This window comes from Nicotiana tomentosiformis, chromosome 7, assembly GCF_000390325.3.
Source record: "Nicotiana tomentosiformis chromosome 7, ASM39032v3, whole genome shotgun sequence".
In the NCBI taxonomy this organism is placed as follows: Eukaryota; Viridiplantae; Streptophyta; class Magnoliopsida; order Solanales; family Solanaceae; genus Nicotiana; species Nicotiana tomentosiformis.
This window is the reverse complement of record NC_090818.1, coordinates 29527156-29552228: the sequence shown is the minus strand read 5'-3', so window position 1 is coordinate 29552228 and position 25073 is coordinate 29527156. Positions and strand designations below refer to the sequence as shown.

The following is a 25073-nucleotide window of genomic DNA, read 5'->3' as shown; positions in this document are numbered from 1 at the left end:
CATGGCATAAATTAATGAAACATGTTGCGGCGTGCAGCCCGATCCCATAAATATCCTCACAATCAACCCATCGTCTTCACTCAGTCATCAACCTCTCCAGTCTCTCGGGCTCTCAGAAATTATGAAATTAGGCCAAACAGAAATGATATAATGTATCAACAAGGAACAATAGAGACTGAGATATGATATGCAAATAAAACTGTGACTGAGTATAAAACAACAATTTAGCAGATAAGTCAATATGTACACGACCTTTGTGGGTCCCTACAATGTCAACACATGGTCTAAACATGATTTGTAGTTCAATTTCTCTAATACATGGAGAATGTACGGATAACAATAGATTATTCAACTACACAGTTCCATGGAATTGACCAAGTCACAATTCCTACGATGCACCCCACACGCCCGTCACCTTGAATGTGCGTCACCTTAAAACCAAACACATGACACATAATACGGGGTTTCATACCCTCAAAACTAAATTTAGAATTGTTACTTACCTCAATTCGAATAAATCTCTACTCCAACACACCCTTGCCTCGCGAAACGGCCTCCGAATTCCTCGAATCTAGTGATAAACAATTCGATATAATCAATACATGCTAAAGGAATCAATTCCATAAGAAAAATACTAAGTTATCAATCATAAGACAAAAGTCGACTCAAAGCCGCCTCCCGGGCCCACATCTCGAAATTCGTTAAAATTCACCTGCGATCAAAGCTCTGCAGGTGCGATTACACCAGAAGACTCCCTGCTTTGGCAATGCACCAAGTCCCATTTTCGATCCGTTAACCATCCAAAATCAACTGAGGCCCCCGGGACCTCAACCAAACATACTAACAAGTCCTAAAACACGATACGAACTTAGTCGAACCTTCAAATTACATCAAACAACATCAAAAATATGAATCGCACCCCAAATCAAGCCTAATGAAACTATGGAATTCCAACTTCTACAAACGACACTGAAACTATCAAATCACGTCCGATTGTCCCCAAATTTTGCACACAAGTCACATTTGACATTACGGACCTACTCCAACTTTCGAAATTGGAATCCGACCTTGATATCAAAAAGTCCACTCCCGGCCAAACTTTTTAAATATATAATTTTTGCCATTTCGAGCCTAATTCAACTACGGACCTCCAAATCACAATTCGGACACACTCCTAAGTCCAAAATCACCTAACTGAGCTAACAGAACCATCAAAATTCCATTCTGGAGTCGTTCACTAATAAATCAACATCCGGTCAACTATTTCAACTTAAACTTTCAACCTTGAGACTAAGTGGGTGTTTGGACATAAGAATGGTAAAATTCCGGAAAAAAGTGAAATTCTTTTTCAAGTGAAAATGATATTTGAAAACTAGAGTTGTGTTTGGACATGAATATAATTTTGGGTTATTTTTGAAGTTTTGTGTGTGATCTGAGTGAATTATGAAAAACAGCTTTTTGAAATTTTTCAAATTTTCGAAAAATTCCAAAATTCATTGTCAAGGGAAAATTTAAAAATTTATGGCCAAACACTGATTTCGAAAGAAAAGTGATTTTTTTTTAAAAAAGTAAAATTTTTCTTATGTCCAAACGGGCTCTAAGTGTCTCATTTTATTCTTAAATCCTTCCGGACCCGAACCGACTACCCCAGCAAGTCACATAACAGTTATAAAGTACAAAATGAGAAGTAAATGGGAGAACGGGGCTACAATTCTCAAAACGGCCGGCCGGGTCGTTACACCTGCGCTCCCAATCCCGCACATGCGGGTGCGCTTCTCTGAGTGATGGTCCGCTTCTACGGTCCAGTCCCCAAATTTCATTTCCGCTTCTGCGATAAACTTTCCTCATCTGCGAGCTCATAGATGCGGCACACATTTCGCACCTATGATTTTCCAGTAGCCCATCCAAACTCGCACATGCGATGCCTGAGACGCTTCTGCATGGTCGCACGTGCGGAAAAATCCCTCACAAGTACTGAAGCTTCAGCATCTCCCAAGTCCAATTCTCAAGTCGAATTCAATATGAATCAAACCCGAGGCCCGCAGGACCTTAACCAAATATACCAAAACGTCCTAAAACACGATACAAACTTAGTCGTTCTCTCAAACCACATCAAACAACGTTAAAACCACGAATCGTACCCCAATTCAAGCTTAATGAAAACTAAAAAATTCTAAATTTTACATTCGATGCCAAAACGTATCAAATCAAGTCTGATTGACCTCAAATTTTGCACACAAATCATAAATGACATAACATGCCTATTAAAATTTACGAAACCAAAATACGAGCCTAATAACTACAAAGTCAACTCTCGGTGAAACTTCTCAATTTTCAAAACTTCTAATTTTTCAACTTTCGCCGATTCAAGCCAAATTCAACTACGGACTTCCAAATAAATATCTGGACGCACTCCTAAGTCCAAAATCACCATACAAAGCTATTGGGATCATCGAAACTCTATTCCGGGGTCGTTTACACATAAGTCAACATCCGGCCAACCTTTTCAAATTAAGCTTCCAACCTTGAGACTAAGTGTCTCAACTCATTCCGGAACGTTCCCGGAACCAAACCAACTACCCGACAAGTCACATAACAATAATTGAACAAGAATAAGCAGTAAATGGGGGAACAAAGCTATAATACTCAAAGATCGGCCGGGTCGTTACATGTAGGCATCAAGATTGACAGGTAGGGGCCAGAGAAGAGGTGTTGCAAGTCTTTGGGAGTAAGAAACCAGAATTTGATGGATTGAATCATTTAAAAGTTGTAAGTATTCTCATTAGTTGGTTCAATTACTCACCCATAGATTTTCTGGCTGATATTGCTAATAGGTGGTGCTTAAATTAGACAAGAATTGTGTTTTTATTCTAATGTTTGGTACTCGACTAGATATATCCATGTTGCCCCAAGGGAAATCAATTATATGTCCATGCTTTCTTGATGTTACTGGATTCCATCCTAGCATGCGCAGTAGCAATATATTGGTAGCGGCTACGACTGCACCCATTGCTTCTGCTTTAACTCGAAAGATTTTTCAAGATGTGTTTGGTACAAAGGAAATTTCCTAAAAAATGTTTTCATGAAAAATGAGTGGTTTTATCACTTATTTTTCCTTGTTTGGTTGGTGAGTGAAAATGTTTTTCCGGAAAATATTTTGTAGTGTTTGGTTAGATAGTAGAAAATATTTTAGGAAAATAATTTTTTTAATACTACTCTCCTCCCTCCCTCTCCCCTCCCCGAAGTTCCTATGTTTTATGTGCTCTCCCCTCCCCCCTCCCCACCCCATCCCCCAAATACCCAATATTTTCATGACTATATTTTTCAAGAATTTAATTCTTCTTCTAAAAATTCATACAAACTCAAAAGAACTAATGTGTCGCTTTACCTTTTTACGCTAAAATAACATTGAAATTTGTGCTCCATAACTAAAAAGAATACTCTTTTTTTTGGTTAAAAAGAAGGTATTATTTCTACAACATGAAAATAAAGTACTCATTTTGTTAAAATTTTAAAATAAAATTCTACATCATGAAAAGAAAATACTTTTTACTACGTCATTTTGTTGAATTGAAAGAAAATATTTTTTCTATATCATGAAAAGAAAAGTATTTTTTTGTTAAAATGAAAAGAAAAACTTTTTTTTATATCGGGAAAAGAAAATACTCATTTGTTGAAATGAAAAAAAAAATACTATATTTATAACATGAAAAGAAAGTACTATTAATAATATTTCTATTTAGGGTGGGGTAAGGGGACGGGAGGGCAGGCGGTGTTGGTGGGGATGGGGAGGAAGATTGGAAAAGAGTTTTGGAAAATGTTTTCCTTTCTCTTGATAGGGAAAGCATTTTCCTCCAATTGGAGGAAAATGAGTTTACGGGAAAAATATTTTCCAAAATATTTAAGCCAACCAGACATGGAAAAATTGAAAAACATTTTTCGAAAAATATTTTCCTTTCGTACCAAACACACCCTAAGTTCATGCTCATTTTCCCAAAAAGGATAATGGGTACAGTGGTAATGTGCAACCACGTACTTGCAACTCTAGATCCTCATATGAATATTAGAGACAACTCGACCCTCCAAGAAGGAGGGATGAAATGTAGCTTTCTCATTTGAAGACTGGTTGCGAGCTAAATGAGTACTTCACTGGGAATAGTTTGGGCACAAAACTTATGTCAAAGTCATTTTATTGCAGGTGACAATGATCTTGTACGAGTCTTTAAGGCTATACCCCCCAGTAAAGTCAGTTACTCTTCTTACCAGTAATCTTTTTGCATCAGGATGAAGAGATATGGGGTGAAGATGCAAAGAAGTTCAATCCAAAGAGATTTAGAAAAGGAGTCTCAAGTGCAACAAAGGGTCAAGTCACTTTTTTTCCCCGAATATGCATTGGACAAAATTTTGTTACATGTTAGAGTGAGTCCAAAATGTTTACTAATCAAGCCTTGTAGAACTGCCTATTAAAACTCCATTTGCACTCCTGTGTTGAAGATTATTGTAATTGAAAAAGCGAATTGTTTATTTTAAAGTTTTAAGTTTTGTGCACAAATAGTGTATGATAGTACATGAAATTTTTACATCAAATAACTTTAACTTATAAAAAGTAATATATCATAGTAAACTTGATATCGTAAGCTGAGAAATAAAGTATTTATTAAGGATTTTAATTTAATACCAAAAGATAGTATTTATAGCTCAAAGAAGAACAAACAAACACAGTACTAAAAGTTGGATAGAAGTTAGACTCATCTAACTTCCTGCTAACTTTGCTTTCAGCTTTCCTCAAAAAAACACCTGCTATATTACCATTCTGAGATGATAGTGCCTGGTTTCCTCTTTTTAATTCCTTTCCTTCCAAATAAAGTTTTGGGCACCAGCTAATGTCATCCTATATACTTCAGCTGTTGGATTTTTCCCTCTTACATGCCCTATTGCCCAGTTAAGCTCCTCTTGCCACCCCATAGCTAGTCTGTTAATTCCTTACAATTGTAATAGTTTGCACCAAATGTTTGCAGAAATCTCACATTGGAAGAGTAGATAGTTGATGCTTTAATTTACAGAGCACGTACTTGGTTGTTTGTCAGCCTCTAATGACAAGCATATCTGTGATGTTGAGAATTTCTGCTTATTTTGGTCCAAAAATTTGATGTCATGCTATTAGTGCTTTCTTGGATGGATCAGCTCCTCCAGTCCACATATATCTTCTGTGCTGACACAATTTACTTGATGATCGTCTTTGGTAGCACACATATTTGAGCCCAAAATGTCTACTTTTACTGAATTAACTTATTATAGCTAATTAAATTGCAATGATGTTATAATAATTCTTTACACTTCTATTTATCTACTTTTCCAAATAATTTTACTACTTCAACTAGACAAGTGCATATAAATAAAGGAACAAAAAGATTCATGAGCACAATTCCTTTTCATGAATTTCTCCGGTTAATAAGAAATTGAGCCCCAAAAAGCTTTCTTTTTCCAAATTCACTCTTCCAAAAATTTTCAACGCATTTTTACGTAGTGTAGTTTGTCCCAAAATAATAGTCGACAAATATATATTTTTTGTATACTTTTATATATTTGACTAGCGGTTGTAATTATTTTTTATCTACGACAAATATATCAAACTTTAAATTAGTTTTACAACTCTCTGATTTTTTTTAATACAACATGGTGATTTCTATCACCCAAAAAAAAAGTAGGATGTATACAAAGTCCTCTCTACTGCCAATGCATATATATACATAATCAACTAACAAAAAAGTTGCACTTATCATATTTTGTTCTAATACTAGGCATTTGCCATTTATCCAGAATGAAGGGGCCTTTAGCTTCCTTTGGTAACTAGCCGAAAGAGTGGCAGATCAACCTTGTACCGGAGGTGGAGGCTAGTTTAGCTAAGGCATCGGCTACTTGGTTGCCCTCTCTGTAGCAGTGTTGAACAGTCGCATTTGTATATTGGACAACTTTTATAATCCTATCCACCACCATCTTTAGTTTCATGTTCTTTGTTCCTCTTTGGTTGATCATGTTAACCATGACAGTTGAGTCTAGTTCGAGAGAAAAATTAGTAAAACCTAATTAGTTGCACCATTTCCCTCCAAGCTCCGCAGCTAAGGCTTCGGCCATGTTGTTGCTATCACAATTAACAGGCATAGCAAAGGCCATGATACAGTTACTATTCCATCTCTGATTATCCCTCCTATGCTAGCTTTCCCGCTTTCCTTTTTGTAACTACCATCAGTATTAACTTTGATAGTGTCATATAGAGGAGGATGCCATTGAACTTGCTTCCAAGTTTGAACAGGTAGTGTTGATAGACGTCTCCATTTGACATTAATTTGGAGATTATGGATTTAAGAGTCCATATAATTTGATGTTTCATGAAGTTGAGATGAAATTTCTTCTGCGTGCCACATCTACAAGAGCTTCTCTGTTTTCAAATCTCCCAGCATATGACCGTTGGTGCTACTTGGAGAATCAAGCCATGAACTCTGTTCTTTGCTTTTCCCTCCCACGAGTTTTTGAAGATGACATGAACATGGGCCTGTTGATGCCCAATTCCTAGCGGGTTGCCCATTGCCTTCCAAATGAACATAGCTGCCTCACTTTCCACGAACACATGTTGCATAGTCTCAACCTTTGGGACACTACAACAAGAGAATCTATAAGCGATGTTAGTACCAAACCTACCAATCATGTCATCAAACGGGAGTTTTCTTTTAAGAAGTCTCCAAGTTAGAAAGGACATTTTAAAAGGGGTAGAATGATGCCAAACTTTCTTTAAGAAATTATTTTTTTTGCTTTTTTGATATAATTAGGTGCCAAGCCAATTTGTTTGAAAACATACCATCATCAGAAGAATTCCAAACAGGGAAGTCATTTTTCATATCATTACCTATATCAATTTTAATAATGTAATCAGTAATATGAGAAGGAAGAACCTGGTTTAACCTGTTGATGTCCCATTGACCATTGTGAAAGAAGACATTTACTTGAGTTTTTGCAGATTTCCTGGTTCCTTGATACATGTGAGCTAGAGATCCTTTACCAGTCCAATTATCCCACCAGAAGCTGGATGAACCATTTTGAATTTTTCAGTTAATGTACATTTCGGATTTACTCCTGGTCTTCAATAGATTTTTTCAACTGTGAGAATTGACGAGTTAAGGACTTTACTCATGGGATGAGATCTCTTACAATACTTGGCTTTGAGAAAGGTGGCCCATAAAGAATGTTGTATTCTAAACCTCCATCATCTTTTGATACTAAAGGTTTCAATCACATCTTGCATCTTCCTTATACCAATGCCACCTTCATCTTTGGGAAGGCACATATTGTGCCAAGAGCTCCAGTGGTATTTGTTCTTACCATTCGTAGATCCCCAGAAGAAATTCATAAAATATTTTTCCATAAGGGTAACAGTACCCTTGGGGGGGGGGGGGGGTCATAGTTGATAGAATATAAGTTGGAAGCAATTTAGAACATGCTTGATCAAAGTGATTTTTTCACCTGATGATAGAATCTTGCCTTGCCATCCATCAAGTCTTTTAACAATTTTATCTAACATGCCCTCAAATAGGACAGTGTTCTTCCTCCCATGGTAGATTGGGCATCCCAAGTAATTGGAAGGAAACTTTTTATCCATGAAACCAGAAGCTTGTCTAATTCTATTGATCCTGGAGGCAGAGGTGTTGGGAGATGTAATGAAATGACTCTTGTCATTGTTAACTTTTTGCCCCGAGGCCTTTTCATACCTTTTGATTTGATTCTTGATAAGCTTGATAGACTGCTTGTTTCCTCTACAGAATATGACAATGTCATCTGCATAGGCTAAGTGGTTGATGTTGGGTCATCTGTTATTCATGCTGAATGAAGTGAAGTTGTCATATTCAAATAGTTTATTCAAAGATCTGGACAACACTTCAACACCAATGATAAACAAGGATGGGGATAATGGATCCCCTTGTTTCAGACCGTGGGAAGAAGTAAAGAAACCTTTTCTATTACCATTGATAATAATAGAATACCAGACTTCGTTGACCAAACCCCAAATGATGTCAATCCATTCCTCGGAGAAACCATATTTCCTCATAACTGACATAAGAAAGCTCCAAGACATTCTGTCGTAGGCTTTCTCCATATCTAACTTGATAATAACATTACCACCACAGTTCCTATGGTTGATATTCTGAGTGATCTCTTGCGCAAGTAAAATGTTTTCAGTGATAGATCTTTCTTTGACAAAACCACTTTGATTCTCTGAGATAAGCTTGTGAAGCATAGGGTTAAGTCTTCTTGAAAGGATTTTGGAGATAATCTTGGCAGTGAAATTGCTTAGACTGATAGGTCTAAGCTCAGAAAAATTGTTAGGAGACTCCACTTTAGGAAGCAGGACAAGGCAGGTATGTGAGAAGAATTTGGACAGCCTCTTCCCATTGAAAACCTCTTGAACAAAATCAGTAATATCATTTTTGATAATATCCCAACATTTAGGAAAAAGGTGCCATTGAAACCATCAGGCCCTGTTGCACTTGTAGCTCCCATATCAAAGACAGCATCTCTGATTTCATCAGTATTAGGAATGGTAGTGAGAGTTCTATTGTCCTCATATGTGATTCTTTGAGGGATGCATTCAAGAATTTCAGTATCTCTGAATTGGTGATTGATGTTGAATCTATTACGGAAGTGTCGAATGGCAGCTTTTGCTATGTTATCATCACCTTGCACCCATATGTCTCTATGATCTTTGATCCTGTGGAGTTGTAGTTTTCTTCTTCTTTCTCTGATTAGGCTGTGAAAGTACTTGGTATTGGAGTCACCTTCTTCAAACCACTTGATATTAGCTTTCTGTTTCAAGATAGCATCTTGCATGGTCATCCATCTAATGTATTCTACTTGCCCTTTGTTCAGTTCTTCTCTAGACAAATCAGAGTTATTGTTTAAATTTAACTCCTCAAGGTCATGCATTCTGGCCTCTCAATGTTGAACATGATCGAAAACATTGCCAACTTCTTCTTTAGACCACTGGGTAAGTCTTTTGCTGAGCATCTTTAGTTTCTGTTGAAGTTTCCACAATGCATTCCCACGTATGTTAGTTACCCATACTTCTTCAACCAGGTTCATGAAGGAAGGCTTCTCGGTCCAGAAGTCAAGGAATCTGAAGTACTTTATGCCATTATTGTTCCTGTTATAACAACTAAGCATCAATGGTCTATGGTCTGATTCAGTCCTCGGAAGGTGCTTGACAATGTTATTTTGAAGGAGTTGGCACCATAAATCATTTACAAAAATTCTATCCAGTCTCTTTCAAATTCTTCTTCTAGACTCTCAATTATTACACCAAGTGAATTTAGGTCAAACATAGCCCAAATCCTTAACTTCACAATTGTTCATACAAGAGGTAAAATCTAGACTTTTGTACATTCTGTGTGGACGACCCCCCTGTTTCTCATTTGGATCAAGAATAACATTAAAATCTCCTCCAATGCACCATGGCCCATCAATCAACATATAAGTATCCTCTAAACTACCCCAAAGATCTTTTCTTTCATTTGCATTGCATTTAGCATAGACAACAGTGATGAACATATTGGTAGCACTCACCCCATTCTGCATTTTGATGGTGATTTATTGGTCATCTACACTAATTACACTTGTTTGATAATTACCTGACCACATGAGCCAAGTTTGCCCATTTGTATTGGAGATGCAGTGTCGAAACTTGAGATACCTCATGTATTTATCAATCTTGTTCATGCTGGCAAACAGTTTCATAATAGCTATGAAATTCACTTTGTTGATGTTGACAAATTTTTTAAGCCTAGGCATGGCTTTCTTGGTGTTCACTCCTCTAATATTCCAGAAGATTGCACTAATCATGGAAACATGGGAGGAGGATTAGTTCGATTTACCTCCCTGAGGAGGTGAATTGGTATTGCATTTTATCTTATTGTCTTTCTTTTTGTTTTGGTTTCTGCGTTTAGTGATAGGTGAGAAACCACCCCCTTCCTCTTTGTCATGCACAGTATGTAATTGATCTTTTGGAATCATAATAGTGACTCTGTTGGGGGAAGTTACTTCAAATTGTTATTGAATTTCTCTCCTCATTGAGGCTGCTTCTGTGTGGGCTTCCTGTTCTCCAGGGATCAAATCGACTGCCAGGCAAATTTCTGGTAGATTCTTGATGTCTGAAAGGACACTAGTGGATTCATTGATATACCTCAGTCAGTCAGGAGCCTTGTCTGATTTTATGGCTTCAATATTGCTTGATTCTTGCACTGCTTCTTTATTCTCATTTTGACTTTCATTCTTGGTCACATTAATGCTTCCTTCATCTCCATTTTGTATCTTATCCTCACTTCTGTTAGTGTTCATTTGAGCATTCATTTGCAACTTGTTTTCTTGTTGGTCATTCATAGCAACTTCTATAACTCCCTTGTTTTTGGAGTTATCAGATATCTTGACATGTTTAAATGTCACCTTGGACTTCTTTTTTGGAACTCTCTTATGTCTTCTAACTTTGATTTTTTTGGTCGTTCTTCCCTTGACGCTTTGCATCCTTTCCTGACTTTCCACTCTGTTCTCATCAGTTGGTTGTTCTTCCTTGTTGATTTTTTCTGCTCTCTTTTTTGCTGTTCTGCTCTATACTGTGTCCATGTTTCCTCTGAGAATGCAATTTCAAATTTATTCTGCTGACTTCCCCTGTTTCTGCTTCTTTGTTATCAGTTTTTTCCTCATTTTCTTTAGTTTCAATATTCCCTCCCTTGTCCTATTTTGCTTCATGTTCTTTCTTTTTCAGTTCCCTTTTTCTTTCCAAAACTCTACAAATCATCATATTATGCCCAAGCTTCCTATAGTGTTTACAATATTTTGGAACCCCCTCATATTCAAGTTTTTGAACAAAACCTTTTTTGAGGGGCATCATCATAGACTTGACCAACATAGACCGAATCTGGTTGTTGTTTTAGAAGGTCAATTTCAATTCTTACCTTAGCCATGCTAGGTCTGGTCTTTCCTCTCGCTGCCAGGTCCATTTCCAGTGGAGTCCCAATAGCGCTGACCACCTGTTTAACATACTGCCATGTGTGCATATGAAAGGGGAGTCCTGGTAGCAGTACCCATACTGGTGCCACTGGAAGATCTTCTTCAGGCTTGAAGTCCGGCGACCACCTTTGTAGCCACATTGGTTTTTCCTCAATTTCAATAACCCTCTTGTACCAGACAAAATTGAAATCGTCTTCGTTGGTGAAATCCAAGAAGATATTATAGTTATCATAAACCCCAATTTTGACCGAGCTTTTGATAGAAATTAATTCTTTGAAATATGACCTAATTCGGTCAATTTGGGGCCTAGGTTTGAGGAATCTTCCAACAATTGTGAGCCTACACTCATCTGCCATGATGCCGTAATAATCCGACGCCTTGAAGAGGACCGCCGACATTCCATTGTGAGTGGTGTGTGTTGCAATGACAGATTCTCTTGCATGCTGATTTGGGGGTTCTGGAAATTGTTTGGAAGAGGAAATTTTGTTTGCATAAGACATTTTTCTATTAGATGGTTCAGGGTTCTGTTTTATTGGGAGGTTGAGGTTGGACTGGCCCTCCAGACACGCCGGCGGGGCGCCGTCCTGTGGATCCATGAAGAAGGAGCGTGAAGGCACTCGCGTATGAAGTAGCCGTTAGCTAGCCGTTTCTAGAGAGAGAAAAGATAGTGTATGTTAAACTAAATTAAGTTTAGTCCAACTCTCTGATTAGTATGAGGAAACAGACTACATATACGCTCTCTATATCCATCAAACATTTTTCTTTCTTCCCCATGTACCACATCAGAATTCAACAAAGTTTTAGGGGTTAAAAAAGAAAATAATCAAACTGCAGAGAACTCAGAACATATATACAAAAGCTTTAGCTGAGGATTCTCTTTTTTTAAAGAACACAGACAGGAAATTAGAAGTAAATATCGAGCAAGATTAGAGCTTTTTCGGGGCCTCAAGGAAGAGAATTGAAACTTTTCAGAAGTGATTTTCAGATATCCAACTATGTCTGAGTATGTGCCAGAAGAAGTGTTAATTGAAATTTTTCTAAAGCTTCCCACCAAGTCCATCATTCAGTGTACAAGTGTTTGTAAGTCATATGGTATTCTCTTATTACTAGCCCTAATTTTATTTCCGTACACCTCAACAACCAAGATGATTACTTGCTAGTACGACATTGCTCTGGAAAATCAGTAAAAGAAAATTATGCTTTATTCTATGACAATGAAAATTTTGATCAGTATGCCCAGTTTGATTTTCCATTTGAGAGTTACAGTCACTTTAATATTGTGGGTAGTTGTAATGGGCTTTTGTGCCTTTCCGACGACCTAAGTTGTTATAGGGACCTTTACTATATTTGGAACCCATCTATCAGAAAGTCAGTAAAACTCCCTGAACCAATTTTTACATTTGAGACACATGGTCCCTTTGATCATACGTTAGGGTTTGGGTTCGATAGTGTTACTAATGACTACAAGGTGGTACGGATAGTACATACTGGGGATAATGTTGATAGGGTTCCACCTCATGTTGAACTTTATAAGTTGAGCACTGGTGTTTGGCAAGACATTACCCCTGTTTCTCCATCTTATAAATTCTTTAGGCAGACACCGGGGGTCTATGTGAATGGAGCGTGTCATTGGGTTGCTTCTCAACAAAAACGATTTGGTCGATATATGATTGTTCTATTTGATGTGCATGAGGAGACGTTCTGGGAAATGATGGTGCCGGGTTGTTTAAATGAGAAATTTTTTGGTTTTCATGGTGAGGGATTTGTCCTTTTTGTCTCAGATGAATCACTTTGTTTGGCTGAAAGTTCCTTTGGAAATGACAAAACAATTGATATTTGGATGATGAAAGAGTATGGTGACCCAGAATCATGGGTGAAACAGTTCAGCATCAGTTTAAGAGACGTGTCATTCAACATTAGTGTTGTTGATGAAATTTTCTCGTTGTTAAATGATGGTCGTCAGCGTCAGGTTGCTCATTTCTTAGTAAAGCCAATAGCTTCAAGGGAAAATGGTGAATTTTTGTGGAGAGCGGATAATGGACTCTTGGTTTCATATGATCCTGAAGCTGAAAAAATTAAGAATCTTGGCATTCATAATGCTAACTATTTAACTTATCGGAATGCACTTTATGTTAATACTTACAAAATGAGCCTTATTTTACTTGGTAAGCGAACAGATTATTTTACTGGAGACACTTGCAAAGAATCCAATTTATGCAAGAGGGAGGCTAAGGGTGGGAGGAAAGTTCGTAAAGGAAACACTAGAAGAGGACTGTGTATTCTATCTCCCTTCAAATTCGGTGGATTGATGTACATGTCCAAAATGAAAGTAAAGAGGTTGCGCATGATAAAATGGAAGAACAGGCAAGTTCAGTTCCCAGTCTACTTGTAGCCCTTAGCTATGTTCTAGTTGATCTATACCCTGTGGCTGTGTTGAGGATTTTGCTACATGCATGACAAACATAATGGCTGATTCTATTTTTTGAGTTGGCATATTCTATATAAGACAAACACAAATCTAGAAAAGATTCTTTTGCTCATACTATTTTTCAACTCCTTTAATCCTATAAAGTTTTGGATAGAGTTCACTAAGTTTAGGTGCTAATATTCTTAACATAATGCAGCTACTTCTTGTTTTAAAATCTTATTAGTTTCTTGCAACTTGACATTGTTTTGCAGGTTTCAGGCTGACATTGGGAGCCTCCTTTAATTTATTGGAAGGTCAAAGTTTCTTGAAGGAGCTAGGAGTGCGTGGCAATTTGCTATGCTCTTGGGTATCAAAACTCTTTGATTAAAATAGAAGCTGTAAATCTAATGTCTTGACTACTGTAGGTAGATGTTTTTGGGCTCATCATACTTCCAGACCTTGTGTTTTTGCAACTATCTGGTGATTACATTATCTGCCAAATTTCTATGTTGTAAGGCTTAGTAGTAATGATACTAAAGACCACTCTTATGAATAGAATTTTATTTTCTTGATGTTGATCTTATGTCATGTCAGAATTTCTTCCTTCTGTAATTTTCTGATCTTAAAAGCAGGATTCGCTAATGCTTTGCTAATTCTTTCATCTTCCTATTCTCTTCTACGTCTTCCTACTTGGAGTTTACTATTTGTCTTAGCTGAAACCTTCATTTCTAGTTGACATCGACATCTATTTACATTTTGGGTTCCTTTGATATACTAGAAAGTGTTTGCAACCACTATTTGCCGAAGTATTTTTGCTTCATGATAGAAAATGTGTTGGGTTGCTTTCTTTGTTAGCCGTTAGCTAGCCGTTTATGAAGGCACTCGCTTATGAAGTAGCCGTTAGCTAGCCGTTTCTAGAGAGAGAAAAGATAGTCTATGTTAAACTAAATTAAGTTTAGTACAACTCTCTGATTAGTATGAGGAAACAGACTACACATACGCTCTCTATATCCATCAAACATTTTTCTTTCTTCCCCATGTACCACATCAGAATTCAACAAAGTTTTAGGGGTTAAAAAAAAAATAATCAAACTGCAGAGAACTCAGAACATATATACAAAAGCTTTAGCTGAGGATTCTCTTTTTTTAAAGAACACAGACAGGAAATTAGAAGTAAACATCGAGCAAGATTAGAGCTTTTTCGGGGCCTCAAGGAAGAGAATTGAAACTTTTCAGAAGTGATTTTCAGATGTCCAACTATGTCTGAGTATGTGCCAGAAGAAGTGTTAATTGAAATTTTTCTAAAGCTTCCCACCAAGTCCATCATTCAGTGTACAAGTGTCTGTAAGTCATGGTATTCTCTTATTACTAGCCCTAATTTTATTTCCGTACACCTCAACAACCAAGATGATTACTAGCCCTCATTTCTTGGTGAAGCCAATAGCTTCAAGGAAAAATGGCAAAATTTTGTGGAGAGCGGACAATGGACTCTTGGTCTCATATGATCCTATAGCTGAAAAAATTAAGAATCTTGGCATTCATGAAGCTACCTCGTATTACGATACACTTTATGTTAATACTTACAAAGTGAGCCTTATTTTACTTGGTAAACAGACATTGTTTTTCTGGAGACACTTGCGAAGATTCATCCAATTTATGCAAGAGGGAGGCTAAAGGTGGGAGAAATAAGTTCTTAAAGGCAAATACTAAAAGTGGACTGCAGATTTTACATGTCAAAAATGAAAGCAGCGAGGCTATGCGTGATAAAACATATGACAGGCAAGTTCAAAGACCTTCTTTCCTAGTGTACTTGAAACCCTTAACTTTAGCGTGTGGTTGTATTGAGGTTTTCGCAACATGCATGACAAACATAATAGCTGAGTCTATCTTTTCAGTTGGCATATTCTATATGAGAAAGACACAAATCTAGGAAGGATTCTTTTGCTCATATTATTGTTCAACCCCTTTAGTCCAATAAATCTTTGGATAAAGTTCACTAAAGTTTAGGTGCTAATCTTCTTAGATATTTTAGATAGTTCTTGCTCTAAAATTTTATCATTTTTTTGCAACATAACATTGTTTTGCAGGTTTCAGGCCGACACTAGGCACCTCCTTTAATTTATTGGAAGGTCAAAGTTTCTTGAAGGAGCTTGGAGTGCGTGGCAATTTGTTATGCTTTTGGGTATTAAAACCCTTTGAATAAAATAGAGACTGTAAATCTAATGTCTTGACTACTACTAGGTAGATATGTTTGGGCTCATCATAGTTTCAAACAATGTGTTGTTTTTGCAACTATCTGGTGATTACTATTACATTTTCTTGCCAAAAATTCTATGTTGCAGGAGGCTTAGTAGAAATGATACTAAAGACCACTATTATGAATAGAACTTTATATTTTTGATCACATGTGTATACGGTCGAAATGGAACTCACCTACAACTTGGTAGATTGAGTTTGGAATGTGACAGTCAAGGACCAAAGATCGACCTCGAGTCCCACCGAGCTAGAACCCGAGGTCGGAACGCCTGCATTCGAGGAGCAGTGAGTCCGATATTGACCTTAGTCTCGAACGAGCTCGGAGAAACATTGTCGAGTTTACTAACAGAAGATCGAAATATCCGCGATCGGTCAGATATTGCGGCGGAAATCTCGGCACGTATCACTAAGGAACTGGCAATCAGCGAATCAAGAGATCTTTTACCTTTTATAGAATTGTACCTAAAGTAGGATTCCTCTACTATATAAGGAGGGGGGTCTGATTATTCAGGACACATTGTAACACGCATCCCAAAGCAATATATTATTATTCTCTTTAAAGTCCTTATTATTCTCTTGTTATTCTATTCTGATATCGATAAAAGCGCTTTTGGCTCAAGGGTGGCTAACCTTCCAAGGCTAAGACCGTTCAATTTTTGTGATTTGCATTTACTTTTTCATTATTTATTTCAATTGCAAATTGATCTATCGTTTTGTATCAAGTTAGATCATGTATCCTTAAAACCATTTACAAATTCAATTGTTACTCGATTTTGAGGGTAAACAGTTTGGCGCCCATCGTAGGGCTAAGGATAATAGTGGTTATTTGATACAAATCTCCATAACACACACTACTTTACTCTTGTTCTTTGAAGTGTCTTTAATTTCAGGCTAAAACACAAAATGTCAAACTCTCAATCAGTAGCACCCCTACATGTGGACAACGAGTCCGACCATCAAGGTGAAAATAACAACATAGCGCCCGGTGACGAGGTGACACCCGTTGATCCCATCGAAATTCCGACCGCGGGCCCGATTGACGCTAATTCACACGTGGCTATCGACACAAATTTGCCTACCGACATCTCGAAACACACAAAACATTGGAGGAAACAGGATCAGTTTATGGGTGATCTTCGAAATACTGCAGGCCCAACATGCAGTGATAGCTCAGTTACAGGACCAAAGTCGTGCATCGATCAGGGTTGAACCCGATCCACCCATGAAGTCACCCACAGGGATGAACCTGTCGCAAAAAGTCCAAATGAACATGAATCGGGGTCTAACCCCGAGATCATAAAGATGCTCAAAGAGCTGACAAAATGGATAGAATCATGGGAGAAGAAAATCGAGGCTAATGACAAAAAGGTGGAAACCTACAATTCCAGGGTAGACCAGATCCTAGGAGCACCGTCAATATTGAAAGGCCTGGATTCCAAGAAGTTCGTGCAAAAACCTTTTCCTCCGAGAGCGGCTCCGAAGCCAATCCTTAAGAAATTCCGCATGCTCGAGATTGTTAAGTATAACGGAACGACCGACCCAAATGAGCATGTAACCTCTTACACATGTGCCATCAAAGGGAACGACTTGGAGGATGATGAGATCGAGTTTGTCCTGTTGAAGAAGTTCGGGGAAATAGTGTCAAAAGGGGCTATGATATGGTATCACAACTTACCTCCTAATTCAATTGATTCATTTGCTATGCTTGCGGATTCTTTTGTGAAAACGCACGCAGGGGCCATCAAGGTCGAGACCAGAAAATCGGACCTTTTCAAAGTAAAACAGAAGGATAACGAGATGCTCATAGAGTTCGTGTCCCATTTTTAAATGAAACGAATGGACCTGCCACCGGTCGCTGATGATTGGGTTGTTCAGGATTTCACCCAAGGGCTCAATGTTCAAAGCTCGGTGGCTTTACAGCAGTTGAAACAAAACCTAATAGAATATATGGCCGTCACTTGGGCCGACGTGCATAACCGGTATCAATTGAAGATCAGAGTGGAAGATGATCAGGGCCCCTTCGAGGTCTGTTTATCCCGCCAGAAACATCGACAGAGTCAAAAGAGACTTCGATCGTGAACCGAGACCAAATAGGGATCGGTACCAGCCGTATAATGAAGATCGAAGAAGCAATAGGTCCGGGCGAAACTCTATAAGAAATGAAAGGAGAAGTGACCGGGGACTCATGAGCAAAAACAGCTTTGATAAACCCATCGGGCCTAAAGAATCACCGAGGTTATCGAAATATAATTTTAATGTCGATGATGCCGCCATTGTATCAGCTATCAGACGCATCAAAGATACCAAATGGCCTCGACCTCTACAATCCGATCCAACCCAAAGGGATCCTAACCAAATGTGTAAATATCACGGCACTCACGGCCACAGAACGGAGGATTGCCGGTAGTTGAGAGAAGAAGTAGCCCGACTATTCAACAACGGGCATCTTCGAGAATTCCTGAGCGACCAAGCAAAGAATCATTTCAGGAATAGGAATTCTAACAAACAGACCGAACAAGAGGAACCTCAACACGTCATTAACATGATCATCGGTGGGGTCGATGTGTCTCAGGGGACGATGATGAAGCGCACCAAAGTATCCATCACAAGGGAAAAATGGACTCGAGATTACATACCGGAAAGGACCTTGTCTTTCAAAAACGAGGATGCGGAAGGGATCATACAGCCCCACAATGACGCACTGGTAATATCTGTACTCATAAATAAAGTTCGAGTTAAGCATATGTTAATTGATCCAGGCATCTTGGCCAACATCATCCGATCGAGGGTCGTGGAGCAGCTACAAGACCAAATCGTGCTTGTAGTCTGAGTTCTAAAGGATTCAACATGGCATATGAAACCACTAAGGGTGAGATAACATTACCGGTGAACACCGCTGGAACCATCCAGGAAGCTAAGTTTTATGTGATCGAAGGAGACATAAGGTACACCGCTTTGTTCCTGAGGCCGTGTATTCACAGCATGAGAGAAATTCCCTCGACACTACATCGGGTACTGAAATTACCAACACCTGGCAGAGTCAAAATAGTCTACAGAGAACAGCCAGCCACAAAGGAGATGTTTGCGGTCAAAGAGGCGATTCTGATATCTGCACTTGCAATGACAAAAGGGCCGAGTTCGGTCACAAAGCCAAAAACTAAATAGCAATTACCGACACCAGCTCCGACCCAACCAGAGAAATAGGGGACTGATGAAGACGATGATTATGATTACATCTATGATTTCGATGTCACTATATCGACGGTCAAGGAGCTAGAACAGGTCATATTGGTCGAGCATCTGCCCGATCGAAAGGTATACCTGGGCACGGGATTAAATCCCGAGCTCAAGAAAAATATTATTCAGTTTCTTATATCTAACATAGATTATTTTGCTTGGTCCCACCTTGACATGACAGTGATCTCGTCAGAGATAACCAATCATAAGCTAAGCCTGGATCCGAATCCATCCAGTGAAACAGAAGATGAGACCCCAGTCCGAGATCAAACATGCCTTTATCAAGGACGAGGTATCTAAACTCCTTAAAATAGGTTCCATTCGGGAGGTCAAATACCCGGATTGGTTAGCAAACATAGTGGTAGTCCCTAAAAAAGGAAATAAATTAAGAATATGTGTAGACTATAAGGATGTGAATAAGGCATGTCCCAAGGACTATTTCCCTTTGCCCAACATCGATCGCATGATCGATGCCAAGTCCGGCCACGAGATCCTTAGTTTTCTCGATGCCTATTCCAGGTACAACCAAATACGGATGGACCCGGTTGACTAGGAAAACCCCCCTTCATCACTAAATATGGAACCTACTTCTATAACGTGATGCCATTCGGGTTAAAAAAATGACGGTGCCACTTACCAACGCCTAGTAAATCGGATGTTCGAGGAACAAATAGGAAAATCAATGGAGGTTTATATTGACGATATATTGGTTAAGTCCCTGCGAGCAGAGGACCATTTAAAACATTTGCAGGAAACCTTCAGCATTTTGAAGAAATACAATATGAAGTTGAACCCGGAAAAATGTGCATTTGGAGTTGGGTTAGGGGAATTCCTCGGATTCATGGTATCCAACCGGGGAATCGAGATCAACCCCAACAAGATCAAAGCCATCGAATATATCACGGTTGAGGACAACGTAAAGGCCGTGCAAAGATTAACCGGGCGCATAGCCACCCTTGGTCGATTCATATCGAGGTCCTCCGACAAGAGCCACCGGTTCTTCACACTATTGAAGAAGAAGAATAACTTCTCATGGACCCCAGAGTGCCAACGGGCCTTGGACGAACTCAAGCGGTATCTATCGAGCCCACCGCTGCTCCACACGCCCAAGACAGACGAACAACTATACTTGTACTTGGCAGTATCGGAGATAGCGGTGAGTGGATTCTTGGTCCGGGAAGATCAAGGTACAAAATTTCCAATTTACTGTGTTAGCAGGATCCTAGGTGAGGCCGAAACTAGGTATCCTTACCTAGAAAAATGGGTGCTCGCTTTGCTAAGCACCTATAGAAAGCTAAAACCATACTTTCAGTGTCACCCCATATATGTCGTGAATACTTACCTATTGAGGAATGTTATGCATAAACCCGAGCTCTCAGGACGGTTGGCCAAATGTGTCATAGAAATCAGTGTGTACGATATTGAATATCGACCCCGAACCGCCATTAAGTATCCTAGCTCAATTTTCTCTAACACGTAGAGAATGTATGGATATCAACAGATTATTCAACTATACAGTCCCATGGAATTTGAACAAGTTACAATTTCTACGGTGCACGCCCACACGCTCGTCACCTAGCATGTGCGTCACCTCAAAACCAATCACATAACACATAATCCGGGGTTTCATACCCTCAAGACCAAATTTAGAACTGTTACTTACCTTAAACCGTGTAATTTTTTATTCCGCTATGCCCTTAACCCGAGAATTGGTCTCTGAAAGCCTCGTATCTAGCCACAATTAATTTGATTCGGTCAATACCAATTATTGTAATTAATTCCATAAGGAAATACTAATTTTCCAATAAAATCCGAAATTCACTCAAAAATCACCTGTGGGGACCGTGTCTCGGAACCCGACAAAATTTACAAAATATGAACACATCCAACCACGAGTCCAACCATTCAAATTTCACCAAATTCCGATATCAACTCGACCCTCAAATCTTCAATTAAAGTCTTTGAAGATTTCTACAATTTTCAACCCAATATTTACCCATTAGAACTCAATAATCTTTCCATAAACCTTATTGGTATGTGTATGTATAAATAATATTCTAACACTTAAGAATCATACTTTTAATTACCCCTCTTTACTCCAAACCCGAAATTGAAGAATTGGGGAAAGAAATTCTTACCTCCTTGAAGCCCTAGCAAGATCTTTGTGTAATCTTCAAACCTTGAACAAGAATTGATGGATAAATGACTAAGTCTTCACTTTTTCTCTCTAAAATGCTCTCACCTCTCTCTAAAATGTTAGATTTTGGCTCAAAAATGAGCTTCAAGGGCTATAAATCGAAGTTGGGTCTGGTCAAAAATTAGAAAGAATGGAAGCTCCGACGCAGTTATGCGATCGCATAACAGGTATGCTGTCCGCATACCGGCCGCATAATTTGGCCTCCAAAACTGAGCGTGACTAACCCGATCTGCAGTCATTATACGACCCGCATACCTGTTCTGTGGTCGCATAATGCACCGCAAAATAGGTCTGCGGTCACATAATGTACCACAAATTTTCCTCAAATCTCGCCCCTCTCCAGATCCACTCTGTGGCCATTATGCGGTCCGCAGAGTGATTCTGCAACCGCATAGTGGTCGCAGAAATGACCCTTTTTTTTCGGCAAAAGTTTTCTTTACACATCGATGCATTGTTCAACCGAAAAAGTCTGAGCCATCTTTTTACTAATTGATCCACCTCGGCACCACAAAACCTTAATTTCCTTAGCAAAATTTCTCCATGGTCGTTACACATAAGTCAACATCCAGTCAACCTTTTCAACTAAAATTCTAAACCTTGGAACTAAGTGTTCCAAGTCATTCCAAAACCTCATCGGACCCGAACCAATTATACCGACAAGCCAAATAACAATCGTAAATCATAATTTGAGCAGTAAATGGGGGAACAAGATTGAAATAGTCAAAACGACTGACCAGGTCATTACACGAGTGATTTGAGCTGTTGTGACAAATTGAGTGACTGTTGCCCTAAAAGACTGTACTTGCTTTTTCATTTGATGATGCGCTTAGTTGCTATCTTCCATTGTTGTAAAATTCCTGAAAGATTCTATATCCAGATTACCTGAACTTTAACTGTATAAAACTAATTTGACTTAAACTGCCGGATATGAATGCATGTCTATTCTTTGCTAGAATTATTGAAAATAAACTGTAATTGTATATCTCGTCACTACCTCCTCAGTTCCTTATTTATTTTTGTTACTTACTGAGTTGGTTGTACTCACGCTACACCCTACACTTTATGTGCAGATGCAACTGTTCTCGGTCGTAGCGGGTGTTGATATTATAGCAGCTAATTCCGGAGACTATCGAGGTAGCTGCATGGCGTCCGCAGGCCTTGGCTCTCCTACATTTCCTTATTCGTATTTCAGTTCTCATTCCCTAGATGTTGTATTAGACTGCTCATGGTATAGATGCTCATGTACTCAGTGACACCCCGATGTCGGGCTATTTTTCCGCACTTATGCTTTGGGTTTTACCCCGTTTTTATGAAAAACTCCGATTAATTTAAATGTCTTAATTTATTTCTGTTAAATATTGAAAGTGTTTTGGAAATATCGGCTTGCCTAGTATCACAATAGCCGCCATCACAACGGGTTAGATTTTGGGTCGTGACACTTAACAAATACATAGATAGAACATAATATTTAATTATCTATCACTAACATTATTTTTCAGGTAAAGTTTTATATAAATTTCATATATCTAGATACATTTAGAATTACTAATTTAATATGGTTAATTTCTAAGTTCATTGGAAAACCAATTATATTATATTTCTTATTAAATATGTGTATTTTATAAGTTCCAATTATAAATAAAAATAATGAAAGTATATCTAATTAATGGTGAAATAATCATTTATATAGTAGAATTTAAACAACCATAATGTTGTAACACTTACGTTCTATAGAAAATTATTTATATTAATCTATACAATAATAGATTATAATAATATGGTCCATTACTATCTCAATAACTTATTAATTATCATAAATTAAATTATATACTAAATCTAAAAATTGAGATTTTAATATGATTCAAAAGGGAAGACCTCTCTTATGACATTATTTTATATTTTATAATACTTACATAATTTTTATACTATTAATTTTATCTCAAAAATGTTAAAAATTTAATATGGTCGTTATAAGAGTGTATAACAAAATTAACTAGTGTATCACAATTAAAAAAAAAATAAAGTATTACTTGTAAGCTTCAAATATAAATAAAAAATAATTTAGTTATATTTAATTAATGTGTGAATAACTAATTATATAGTAGAATTTAAACGACTATAAGCTTGTACCACTTATATTGTATAGTAAATTATACACATTTAATCTAGACAATAAATTACTTTATAATGATATGGTATTTTACTATTTTAATAACTTATTGATGATCATAAATCAAATTATACATCAAATCCAAGAATTGAGAATTTAATATGATTCGGAAGGGGATCATGTCTCTCTTGTGACTAGTATTTTATATTTTGTTACATAATTTTGGATATTATTAATTTTATTTGGAAAATGCAAAGAATTCAATATCATTGATATAAGAGTGTAAAAGAAAACTAACTAGTATATTATAATTCAATAATTACTTGTGAGTTTCAAATATAATCAAATAAGTATGCAATAATATTTAATTAAATTTTAATTTATGAATATAGCATATTTTAAAAGCTACATGCTTGTATTTGTATGTATATACGTTGACCACTAATTATATTCAATTTAAATAAGTTTAAAAGTTATTGATTTAATGGTCTAATACTATTTTAATAATTATCATTAATATAATTAAAACACTAAAAATTAATAAGCTAATATAATTTAAATATGAGGATATAGCTAATATAATTTAAATATGAGGATATATTAATTCTAAAAAAATCACATAGGACAGAAAAAAATTGTAAAGAATATTTTTTTATGCAAATAGTTATTTTTTTGTAACGATCCGACTTGTCGTTTTAAGAATTTAGGCCTTGTTCAGTGACTTAAGGTCTCAAGCAGTTTCGCAATATGTATTATGACCTGCGGGTGTGGTCGAGTTTGAATTACTGAAGATTCGGAACTAAATTAAAAGAATAATCCTTAGTTAGAAGCTTAAAGAGAAAGAGTTGACTGAAGAGTCGACTTTTCAATAAATGACTCCGGAATAAAATTTTGATGATGTCAATATCTTCGTATGATGATTATGGAATTAGAAGCGTGCCCGGAAAATTATTTGGAGGTCTGTAGAAGAATTTGGCTTGAAATAACGAAAGATGAATTTTTGGGAAGTTTGACCGGGGGGTTGACTTTTTGATATCGGGGTCGGAATCCGATTCGGGAAATTTGAATAGCTACGTTATGTTATTTATGACTTGTGTGTAAAATTTGAAGTCATTCCGGATTGATTTGATGTGTTTCGTCCCAAGATATAAAATTTGAAATTTCAAAGTTCATAGATTTTTGATTTGAGGTGTGATTCGTCGTTTTGATGTTGTTTGATGTGAATTGAGAATTCAACTAAGTTCGAATGATGTATTAAGACTTGTTGGTAGGTTTGGTTGAGGTCCCGAGGGGATCGGGCGTGTTTCGGATTGATTTCGGACCATTTTCCATTCATTTTCCACTGCTGTAATCTGCTGGTATTTGGTGCCTCAAATCCTTCATCGCGTTCGTGAGGCAAGGGTCGCGAACACATAGTGTATTTGGATGGCAGTAGCATTTTCTTCATCGCGTTCGCGAATATTGGTCCGTGTTCGCGTAGAGTTGGGGAAAGTCTTCTTCGCGTTCGCATACGAGTGATCGCGTTCGCTAAGAGGAACTAAGAAGTTTGCAATATTTGCTCTTCGCATTCACGTAGATGAGGACGCATTTGCGAAGGGTGGACAGGATGCGCATCGCGAGCGCGAGAGGTGTTATGCGTTCGCGAAGAAGAAAAGGAAACATCTGGGGGTCATAGGCGTCTGGCCTTCGCGTTCGCGTGATGTGCGTCGCATTCGCGAACGAGGGGACAGTAAACCTTCGCGTTCGCGAGGCTTGTGTCGCGTTCGCAAAGGGTTAAATTCTAGCAGTCGAGGTTATGCTTCGCGAACGCGAAG

General features: G+C 37.8%; 1 long non-coding RNA gene and 1 pseudogene across 1 annotated transcript; both read left to right on the top strand.

Annotated features, from left to right (window-relative positions):
• LOC138895412 (cytochrome P450 72A397-like) overlaps positions 1-4418 on the top strand; it is a 28627-nt pseudogene extending 24209 nt beyond the window's left edge.
• A 6987-nt stretch (positions 4419-11405) lies between these two features.
• Positions 11406-14037, top strand: LOC138896453 (uncharacterized). Its single transcript, XR_011409609.1, has 2 exons — positions 11406-12132; positions 13732-14037. It is a non-coding gene; the product is annotated as an uncharacterized lncRNA (long non-coding RNA).
• Positions 14038-25073: the final 11036 nt, after the last annotated feature.